The sequence below is a fragment of the Rana temporaria genome, chromosome 5, assembly GCF_905171775.1.
Source record: "Rana temporaria chromosome 5, aRanTem1.1, whole genome shotgun sequence".
NCBI classification, from domain to species: domain Eukaryota; kingdom Metazoa; phylum Chordata; class Amphibia; order Anura; family Ranidae; genus Rana; species Rana temporaria.
Window position 1 is genome coordinate 107,929,606 of NC_053493.1, and position 10,552 is coordinate 107,940,157.

Below are 10,552 nucleotides of genomic sequence, written 5' to 3' on the forward strand. Positions count from 1 at the left end.
ATTTTCTGATTCTCTCTGCTAATATAATTCAACAAAGAACAAAGCCATACAATATTGTTCAAAAGCAGCAACAGACTTCAGTAACATATTAATTGCAAACATTGATTTGTATTAATTGATGTTGGTGATATGAACAGCTGTCAGATAGAACAAAACACACAAAATGTGTGATTTATTATAAGTTGTCCTGATGGTGTCAGAAGCTTCTTGTCTGAGTTATGTGTGGAGTATTTTAATGGAGTTAATTTCTGTAAGCCTGATGGTGCATGCCTAGTCAGTTTTTCTTTGACTATTCTGGTCATGTATGTAAAGTTGGCAAAACTGGGCAGTCTCAATAAATTGTATTTAAACCACCAAAAAAATGTAATATATTGTAGCTTACCAGTCCTTAGATGCTGTGGCTGCATTAATTTTCTTATTTTTTTTAAGATTGTTTCCCTTTATTTTCACCTGGTAATCCTTTAACCGTTTGCCGCCCAGCACACACAGATATATGTCTGCAGATTGGCAGGCAGAAGGATCTCCGTGAGCCCGCCTGCGGGTCTCGCAGACTCGATTGACGCGGGCATACCCACGTTCCTCTCACGAAGAGATAGAATGGGGAGATGTTAGTTTAAACACAACATCTCCCCGTTCTTACTTTTACTCTTCCTCTCTTAATTTTATATATATGGGAGTGGGGGGATTATGAGTTTACAGTAGGAAAATAAGGTTGTGTGTCCTTTTAGTTCAGCTCACAGGACATGGCAAGGACATTGCATTTATGACAAGATCATCAAATATATTCTGTTCTTGCTAAAAAAAAATCCTTACCTGAAAAATGAAAAATAGCACAAGCACTAAATCTAAGAAATGGTAGGACTGCAATATATACTTACCTGGCAGGGGAGACACCATGATCATGAAGGTGGTTCTCCCAGGGCGAGGCACGGCTATTGCACACTCTAGGCCGTGCTGATCGTGGTTGTCTTCCCTGCCGCTTCTCGGCCTTTTGGCTAGGACTGGGTGTGGTATCTGTCCTCATCAGTTGTCAGCGGAGCGCTGAAGCACCTCCTACATGGGGAGGGTGGATGCAATCCAATGACGTCATTGCACCTGGAAGGATGGTTTCAGCAGGGACTACGCTGTGCTGCCCGACAGAATACTGGGGGCCGGCCCATGGTTGAGTCTGAGCCATCTGGAAGGGTGCTTCTGGTGAGGATGGGTGCTGCGCTTAGTCTTGGTCTTTTTGCCGAGTTCTAGTCTGGCCTTCTGGCTGGCTGTTGTAAGTGCTATCTCTGTCAGCGATCCGGTTGGAGGAGCTGTGGTAGGACGGGGTAGGACCATGCAAATCCGCCGGGTTGGCTGGCAGGGGTGGAGGGCTGCACTGGCCGGTCGGGGGGTCGGATATGGAACGAAAAGCCTATGGTGCATGTGCCCCTGGAGTGGCAGTCCAGGGGTATCTGAAGATCACTGTGTGTGAGGGACACATTGATTTAAGATACCACGGTCACTGCACCAGATACACGCTTTTTTTAGCACCTGCCTCCTGGGCCGGGCCTTTTGGCTAGGACCGGAGGAATTTTTTATTCCTGGCCGGAGGGCCTGGTCATTGTTTCACCACAATGGCCACTTATTTCACTCTCCTCTCCACTATCCCTTCCCCCACTTTATTTTATTTAAGCCTGTGTTTGTCACTTTTTTGTCTTTTTTTGTTGTGCACGTTTTGTCACTGTGTGATTAGTAGGGTGCGGGTCCTCGGGCCAGCCCTGAACGTCTTGGGAGTGGGTGGACATGGCCTTCTGGCTTAGTTCGCCTGCTCTCATGGGGTCTCCCTTCGGGGGAGCCCCACCTAGTACTGGGAGGATTCTGTTTCGGCAGTCCCTCCGAGGAAGTTGGGTCCGTGTCGGCTTCGGTTGCTCGGACCACAGTACCTCAGTCCCCGTCTGGAGCCTAACGCCCCGGGGGATCAGGGTTTGGGTCCCTCTTCACAGGAGGACCACTTGACGTTGCACCCGTCTGCACGTTTTTGTGAACACTCTTTATGTGTGTGCACATTTTTTCTGCACCGGGTGGAGTTTTTTGGGTGTGTTCACACGCCATAGGCTTTTCAAAAAAAAAAAATCTCCCCGTTCTTACTTATACTTACCTGGCAGGGGAGACACCATGATCATGAAGGTGGTTCTCCCAGGGCAAGGCACGGCTATTGCACACTCTAGGCCGTGCTGGTCGTGGTTGTCTTTCCTGCCGCTTCTCGGCCTTTTGGCTGGGACTGGGTGTGGTATCTGTCCTTATCAGTTGTCAGCGGAGCGCTGAAGCACCTCCTACATGGGGAGGGTGGATGCAATCCAATGACGTCATTGCACCTGGAAAGATGGTTTCAGCAGGGACTACGCTGTGCTGCCCGACAGAATACTGGGGGCCGGCCCATGGTTGAGTCTGAGCCATCTGGAAGGGTGCTCCTGGTGAGGATAGGTGCTGCGCTTGGTCTTGGTCTTTTTGCCGAGTTCTAGTCTGGCCTTCTGGCTGGCTGGTGTAAGTGCTATCTCTGTCAGTGATCCGGTAGGAGGAGCTGGTAATGCCCTGGGATATGACGGGGTAGGACCATGCAAATCCGCCAGGTTGGCTGGCAGGGGTGGAGGGCTGCACTGGCCCGGTCGGGGGGTCGGATATGGAACGAAAAGCCTATGGTGCATGTGCCCCTGGAGTGGCAGTCCAGGGGTGTCTGAAGATCACTGTGTGTGAGGGACACATTGATTTAAGATACCACGGTCACTGCACCAGATACACGCTTTTTTTAGCACCTGCCTCCTGGGCCGGGCCTTTTGGCTAGGACCGGAGGAATTTTTTATTCCTGGCCGGAGGGCCTGGTCATTGTTTCACCACAATGGCCACTTCTTTCACTCTCCTCTCCACTATCCCTTCCCCCACTTTATTTTATTTAAGCCTGTGTTTGTCACTTTTTTGTCTTTTTTTTGTTGTGCACGTTTTGTCACTGTGTGATTAGTAGGGTGCGGGTCCTCGGGCAAGCCCTGAACGTCTTGGGAGTGGGTGGACATGACCTTCTGGCTTAGTTCGCCTGCTCTCATGGGGTCTCCCTTCGGGGGAGCCCCACCTAGTACTGGGAGGGTTCTGTTTCGGCAGTCCCTCCGAGGAAGTTGGGTCCGTGTCGGCTTTGGTTGCTCGGACCACAGTACCTCAGTCCCCGTCTGGAGCCTAACGCCCCGGGGGATCAGGGTTTGGGTCCCTCTTCACAGGAGGACCACTTGACGTTGCACCCGTCTGCACGTTTTTGTGAACACTCTTTATGTGTGTGCACATTTTTTCTGCACCGGGTGGAGTTTTTTTGGGTGTGTTCACACGCCATAGGCTTTTCAAAAGAAAAAAAAAAAAACATCTCCCCGTTCTGCCTAGTGACACTGTCACTGATCGTGTTCCCTGTCATCGGGAACAACAATCAGTGATGTGTCACACTAAGCTACGCCCCCCTACAGTAAGAATCACTCCCTAGTCTTCCTTTTGGCTAAGTGTAGTATCTGTTCTTATCGGTTTTCAGTAGGTGGTGCTATGCTAACTGTCCTGAGTACACGGCGAGGTGGAAAGGGATGGCGGTTGGCGGATGCTAAGCCTTCTGGCGTGGAGGTGGAGGCCTTCTTATTTGGACGGAGAGGCATGAGGTCGAAGCTGAGGGGCCGGGCCCCTGGTCTTTGGCCTGGATTTGGTGGTGCCTGCTCCGGTCAGTTGTTCGGGAGAGAACACTTGCTCCTCCTTCCCCTTGGGGGGAGTGGTTAGTATTTCCCGAATGTGATTAGGTGGGAGTGATGGGAGTGGGGGTAGTAGCCTGCTGAGGTGGGCTCTCCCTAATCTCTCAGAACTCCTACCTTCCTGGCTGGGAAGAGTGCTGCTGGTCCGGGCTGGGGGCCAGGGTTCTGTTGAAAAGCCTGTGGAGATAGTGCCCCTGAAGTAGCAGTCCAGGGGTGCCATACCTTTCACAAGTGTTTTGAGAGGGACACTTACAAGTGTGGCACCTTGGTCACATCTCCACATACACTTTTTTACCACCTGCCTCTAGGGCCGAGCCTTTTGGCTAGGACCAGGGGAATTTTTGTTTCCTGACCAGAGAGCCGGCCATCGTATTGCACGATGGTCACTTTCTACTCACATCTCCCACCTTCCTTCTCCCCCACTTTCTTTTTTATCTTACCCTGTGTGTTGTCACGTTTCTGTCTTTTTTTTGTTGGTGCACTTTGTGTACACTTCATGTGTGATTAGTAGGGTGCCGGTCCTCGGGCCAGCTCTGAACCTCTTGGGAGTAGGTGGACATGGCCTTCTGGCTTAGTTCGCCTGCTCTCATGGGGTCTCCCTTCGGGGGACCCCCACCGAGGAAGGTTCTGTTTCGGCAGACCCTCCAAGGATGTTGGGTCCGTGTCGGCTTCGGATGCACGGACCACAGATTACCTCAGTCCCTGCCAGGAGCCTAACGCCCGGGGGATCAGGGTTGGACCCTTTTCGGAGGGCCACTTGACGTTTTCACCCGTCACAGTTTTTTGTGTATCACTCTTTATGTGTGTGCACATTTTTTCTGCACCGGGTGGAGTTTTTGGGTTGTGTTTTGCACGCCACAGGCTTTTCAATAGAAAAAAAAATCACTCCCTAGGAAACACTTAACCCCTACAGTGCCACCTAGTGGTTAACCCCTTCGCTGCCAGCATCATTTCACAGTAATCAGTGCATTTTTATAGCACTGGTCGCTGTAAAAATGACAATGGTCCCAAAAATGTGTCAAAAGTGTCCGATGTGTCTGCCATAATGTCGCAGTCATGATAAAAATCGCTGATCGATGCGATTACTAGTAAAAAAAAATATTAATAAAAATGCTATAAAACTATCCCCTATTTTGTAGATGCTATAACTTTTGCGCAAACCAATCAACAAACGCTTATTGCGTTTTTTTTTATACCAAAAAGTAAAAAATATTGAATTGTTTTCAAAATTGTCGCTCTATTTTTGTTTATAGCGCAAATAATAAAAACAGCAGAGATGATCAAATACCACCAAAAGAAAGCTCTATTTGTGACAATTTTGTTTGGGAGTCACGTCACACGACCGCACAATTGTCATTTAAAGCGACACAGTGACTAATCGCAAAAATTGGCCCAGTCATTTAGCAACAAAATGGTCCGAGGCTTAAGTGGTTAAATAACACACTTCCTTTCTCTGGGTGGCTATGCTCTCCCACTCCACTATACCTATGGAGGGATCCATGGTTGTCACCCAGACTGAATTTTAGATATGTCTTCCTCTCTTAATTTTATATATATGGGAGTGGGGGGATTATGAGTTTACAGTAGGAAAATAAGGTTGTGTGTGCTTTCAGTTCAGCTCACAGGACATGGCAAGGACATTGCATTTATGACAAGATCATCAAATATATTCTGTTATTGCTAAAAAAAAATCCTTACCTGAAAAATGAAAAATAGCACAAGCACTAAATCTAAGAAATGGTAGGACTGCAATATATTAAACATGTGTTCTTGAGTTTAGACATAGTTTAAACAGTCTCATAAACAGCCATGCCTCCTCTTCAAGTATAGCTATGAAAAACAAAAAAAAAGTGCTTTTGTTGTTTAAAATCCAAAAATTAACTGTCTCACCCTGCTATGCACATGCTCAGTTGCTCACTATTTTTAGGCACTGGGTCGAATTTGTAGAGGCCGATCTGCTGACAGCCCGAAAGTGGAATTAAACTGTCCTGTCCTTTAAAGCCAAGGAAGCTACTTCTGTTTGATCTGCAACTGCCAGGGTGCTGCACATGTGATCCGTTATGACACCAGCCATTTGATGGTTTGACAGTTTGATTGAGGACACAATTCTGACATTCCAGGAATGTAACTGTTTTTTGAAACCGTTAAATCGATGGGTTTCGTTCCACTTTATGATTTACTGCTGTTCAGGGCCTCTGGGCTAATGTAATTTAGCAGTCTGCAGCAAGAAGAAACAGGAGCAATGCTGGAGGCAATTTGCAGCACACACTACTTTTGGTAGTGGGTGCTGACAGCTGAATGTAAAAAAATAATTGCCAGGATTTAAAAGTTGCCGAAAAAATGGCGTGGGGTTCTACCCCCAATCCATACCAGGTTCCCTCCCACAAAATCCATGCCAGACCTTTAACCCGAACATTCAGCCCAACAGGTCAGGAAAGGGAGGGGAGGGATGAGTGCCCCCCTTCTTAACAATACCAGGCCAGGGCAAGAGAAGAGAGAGAGAGAGCCAACAGTCAGCTAAGCTCAGGGAGCTGTGCTCATATAGGTAAAATCTGGCAGATTTTTTTACATAACACAGGCACAGGGACTTATTATTATGGTACAGAGGGGATTACAGGATTTAGTAGCAGATATGAGAGAAGCAGGAGCAAGGGGGAGGGGGGCACTGGTACAAGCAGACAGGCATGTACCCTGACCACGGTGTCAGGGCTCAGCAGCCCTGATATATTGTGGTCAGCGTACAGGGGGAAGGGTAGAAATTGGCAGGATCAGACAGGTTTTTTTGGTGTTACAGGGGGGGGCTAAATGACACAGCACAAGCTATGTGCTGTATAACATGCTGAAACTTCCCAGCACTTTTGATGACTTGATGAAGGTTTTCTTTTAATATTCCATTTTGGAATGAATAGACTATGAACGAAAATTATCTTCAGAAATCCAGTCATTCAAGAAAAAATGTTCATCCCGTTCCTTCAAATATTCACATCACTGCTGTCAAAAACAAATGTTGATTTGATCCCACTAATAATTAGCAAATATAGTTAAAACATTTTCAAATAAATTCTACCAGGCCAGCTTAAGGCAATAAAGTCACTATTAGACCCAGCACACATTGTAGGATTTTTTCATTCAACCCAACGTGTTGAACGAAAAAAAAAAAAAATGACAGCCATAGCCATGGTAGCCATAGCAACACAAGTGATGTTGGTGTGGAGATTTTCCCCGCTGTGGTACTGTATTCTGACAGCCCCTCCAGAATACTCTGATCAGCACTTACAACCATTGAGATTGAGGAATGTGCCTATGTATTTCAGAAAAGCACTTTGTAACATGTTGACATCATGTTAAATCTAAGTTTGTGGTGTCAAAGAAATAAAATGCACTTCTTTCAAATTTTAAAAAGGAAACTATTTTTGAGAGCAAATACTTTTTTTATTTTTTTTGCATTGTAACTCTATTGTAAAGTTTTTCAGAGTTCTACAAATCACCAGTTGTCTGAAAGCTGATTGTGTCAGCGCATAAACAGTCAACAAACAAAACACTTCAGAAGTATGGCACAAAGCCCAAAAGTTGCAGCGATCTATAATGGAGGGAACCAAATAAATTTACTTTCGTGCACTCCAGTTTTTGGTTGAATGGTTTCTTATACCTGTCATCCTGTGAGATCTGCTGATGTAATGAATTTTCCTGATTTTTACCCTTCAGTATGACAATACAACCTCCTTTATTAATGCTATGTTTAGCCAATGTACATTAGGTACATAAGGTACCCATCTATTGTGCTTATTTTAAATTATTTACTGTGCAGTACTTATTTTATTTGTTTTTCCTTGTCCAGTAGCTGTTTCAATTCTATTTTCTTTCATGTACAGAATAAATGTACTCTTTATTTTAGCTGGATTGTACATTTTTCATAAATGTTTTCCATAGTCTGTTTCTCTTGAGCTGCATTAATTATTTCAAATCTTAAAAATATTTAAAAGATATATTCATTTACAATGTACTACAAGGGCTATTTATGCTATGTTATTGCTCTTTCAGTTGGGCGATTCCAAAGTGCGACTAAGTGACACTGCAACCCTTCATCCACAATAAGAGCTAACACTATTTTTGCTCATTGTCAGATTCTATTACGACTTCCTACAGTAAAGAAACTAAGAATTTGCATTGTTACAGTGTATTAATAGAAAAAGCCTACAGTACTAAGTAAGATGTCTTTAGGGTCTGTCTAGTTGGATTACTGTAAAACATAAAGTAACGCTGTTTGTGATGTTATGTTTGCACGATGACTTCTATAAGTGTTTGCAGTCGGCTTGTGTTGAATTAGAAATTACATGTGCTTAGTTTGTTTTTGTGTATTTGGTTAGGATTAAAATCAGCCTAAGGAATGTCATGTTAAATGTAAGTAAAACAACAGACTTGAATATTTCATTTGACCTTTGGTCAGTCTAGAGGTTAAAGACAGAATAGTTAAAAATGATTTAAAGCATTGGACACCATTAAAAAAAATGTAAGCTCAAACTGCATCTGTGCAGAATTCAGCCTGTGGTATGTCTGTTGCATAATATAGGACAGGAGCCACCAGCTCTGCAAGGGGAGTACCACCAATACAATAAAATACCTGCAGAAAACACATGTTCATAAGTTAGCATATCCCATGATTAAGTCGGTGTGACAAAACATGTCGGGACATGGCTGTATGGCAACCATCTGAGCTAGCGTGCTTCAAGCCGAATCAGGAAGCGGAGTTCCAAGACCGAGCAGCGAGTGGGGGTGAGATTTGATCCGCACACCTCGGGTCTGCCGTGACCGTACTACACTGTTTTTGGGCACATACTTGAAGTTTGCTGTGATATTTATTGCTTGTTTTTGAAGGAGTATCATGTGAGTGTAATAATTGAAGTCTACACAGTGTTCATTAAATTGATATTATGTTATTACACTATCAGTGCACTCTTTATTATTTAGATGTGGAGAGATCCTGTTTATGCACGGTTGGAATTTGGCGAGTCTGTGTACCCTTTCTGTGAGGTTTTTCACATCTGTTTGCCAAGCACAAGAGTATAAGGCATATTGAGTTGGTGAGTGTGTTATCTGACAGGAGAGGAATCACTGGCACTCGGGTGTGGTGGATGAACAGAAAATTACTACACATAATCAATATGGAATTAAGTTTATGGAATTTGTGCTATATCATATACTTTGTCACAATTGTCACAGGGTGATTTGTGTGTTATATCGATATATTTCTTTATGTTGTAGTTCTGTGAAAACAGATATTTACTATATCAGTGCTGCATAATTTCTTGCACTATTTTTAGTAGAGGTTAAAAAATACTATTCACATTGTTTTATTTAAAGTGCTTCACTGAAAAATTGTTTATTTGATCTGTAAGCGCAGTGGTGGCAACTAGGGTTGAGTGAACCCGAACTGTAAAGTTCAGGTTCGTACCGGACTTTTGGGTTTTTGGTACCCGGACCCGAACAATTTGCTGTAAGTTTGGGTTCGGGTTCGATGTTCAGCAATGTAATGGCACGCTGCAGGGCAGCCAATCACCATTTGTTTTAATTGTGTGACCTAGAAGCCATCACAGTCATGCCTACTAATGGCATGGCTGTGATTGGCCAGTGCAGCATGTGATCCAGCATGTGACCCAGCCTCTATATAAGCTAGAGGCACATAGCACAGCTTGTCACTCTGCTTTAGTTAGGGTAGGGAAAGGCTGCTGCTTGTAGGGAGAGAAATATATAGCAGACTGTCCTGCTTCAGAAATCAAATTACGCCAGCGCTGCATATGTTCCTGTGAGATACTCTGCATTAGATACTTTAGGGAAAGGTTCCTGATTGTGCTTATAGGGACAGAAATATATAGGAGTCAGTCCTGCTTCAGAAATCAAATTACACCAGCACTGCATATGTTTCTGTGAGATACTCTGCATTAGATACTTTAGGGAAAGGCTCCTGATTGTGCTTATAGGGACAGAAATATATAGGAGTCAGTCCTGCTTCAGAAATCAAATTACACCAGCACTGCATATGTTCCTGTGAGATACTCTGCATTAGATACTTTAGGGAAAGGTTCCTGATTGTGCTTATAGGGACAGAAATATATAGGAGTCAGTCCTGCTTCAGAAATCAAATTACACCAGCACTGCATATGTTCCCGTGAGATACTCTGCATTAGATACTTTAGGGAAAGGTTCCTGATTGTGCTTATAGGGACAGAAATATATAGGAGTCAGTCCTGCTTTAGAAATCAAATTACACCAGCACTGCATATGTTCCTGTGAGATACTCTGCATTAGATACTTTAGGGAAAGGTTCCTGATTGTGCTTATAGGGACAGAAATATATAGGAGTCAGTCCTGCTTCAGAGATCAAATTATACCAGCACTGCATATGTTCCTGTGAGATACTCTGCATTAGATGCTTTAGGGAAAGGTTCCTGATTGTGCTTATAGGGACAGAAATATATAGGAGTCAGTCCTGCTTCAGAAATCAAATTACACCAGCACTGCATATGTTACTGTGAGATACACCCTTTAGATACTTTTCTTCTATTGTGCTATTCAAAAAACATCCATTTAGGGCAAAAAAAAAAATTTGCAGTGTTTCCTCCAGTGTTTGCAGTTTTTCCTCCATATCTGTACGTGTGAGATACAGACTTTAGCTAGTGTTCTTCTATTGTTCTATTCAACAAACACCCATTTAGGGCAAAAAATATATATTTTGCAGTGTTTCCTCCAGTGTTTGCAGTGTTTTTTTTTTTGTTTTTTTTTTTATGTTATTTTAAGTTATTTCCCTATCC

The 10,552-nt window shown here is 44.0% G+C and overlaps 2 non-coding genes across 2 annotated transcripts; both read left to right on the top strand.

The window, feature by feature from the left end:
* The first annotated feature begins 870 nt into the window (after positions 1–870).
* Positions 871–1,029, top strand: LOC120942156. The gene has a single exon (XR_005749937.1). It is a non-coding gene; the product is annotated as a U1 spliceosomal RNA (small nuclear RNA).
* A 1,091-nt stretch (positions 1,030–2,120) lies between these two features.
* Positions 2,121–2,279, top strand: LOC120942164. Its single transcript, XR_005749942.1, has one exon. It is a non-coding gene; the product is annotated as a U1 spliceosomal RNA (small nuclear RNA).
* Positions 2,280–10,552: the final 8,273 nt, after the last annotated feature.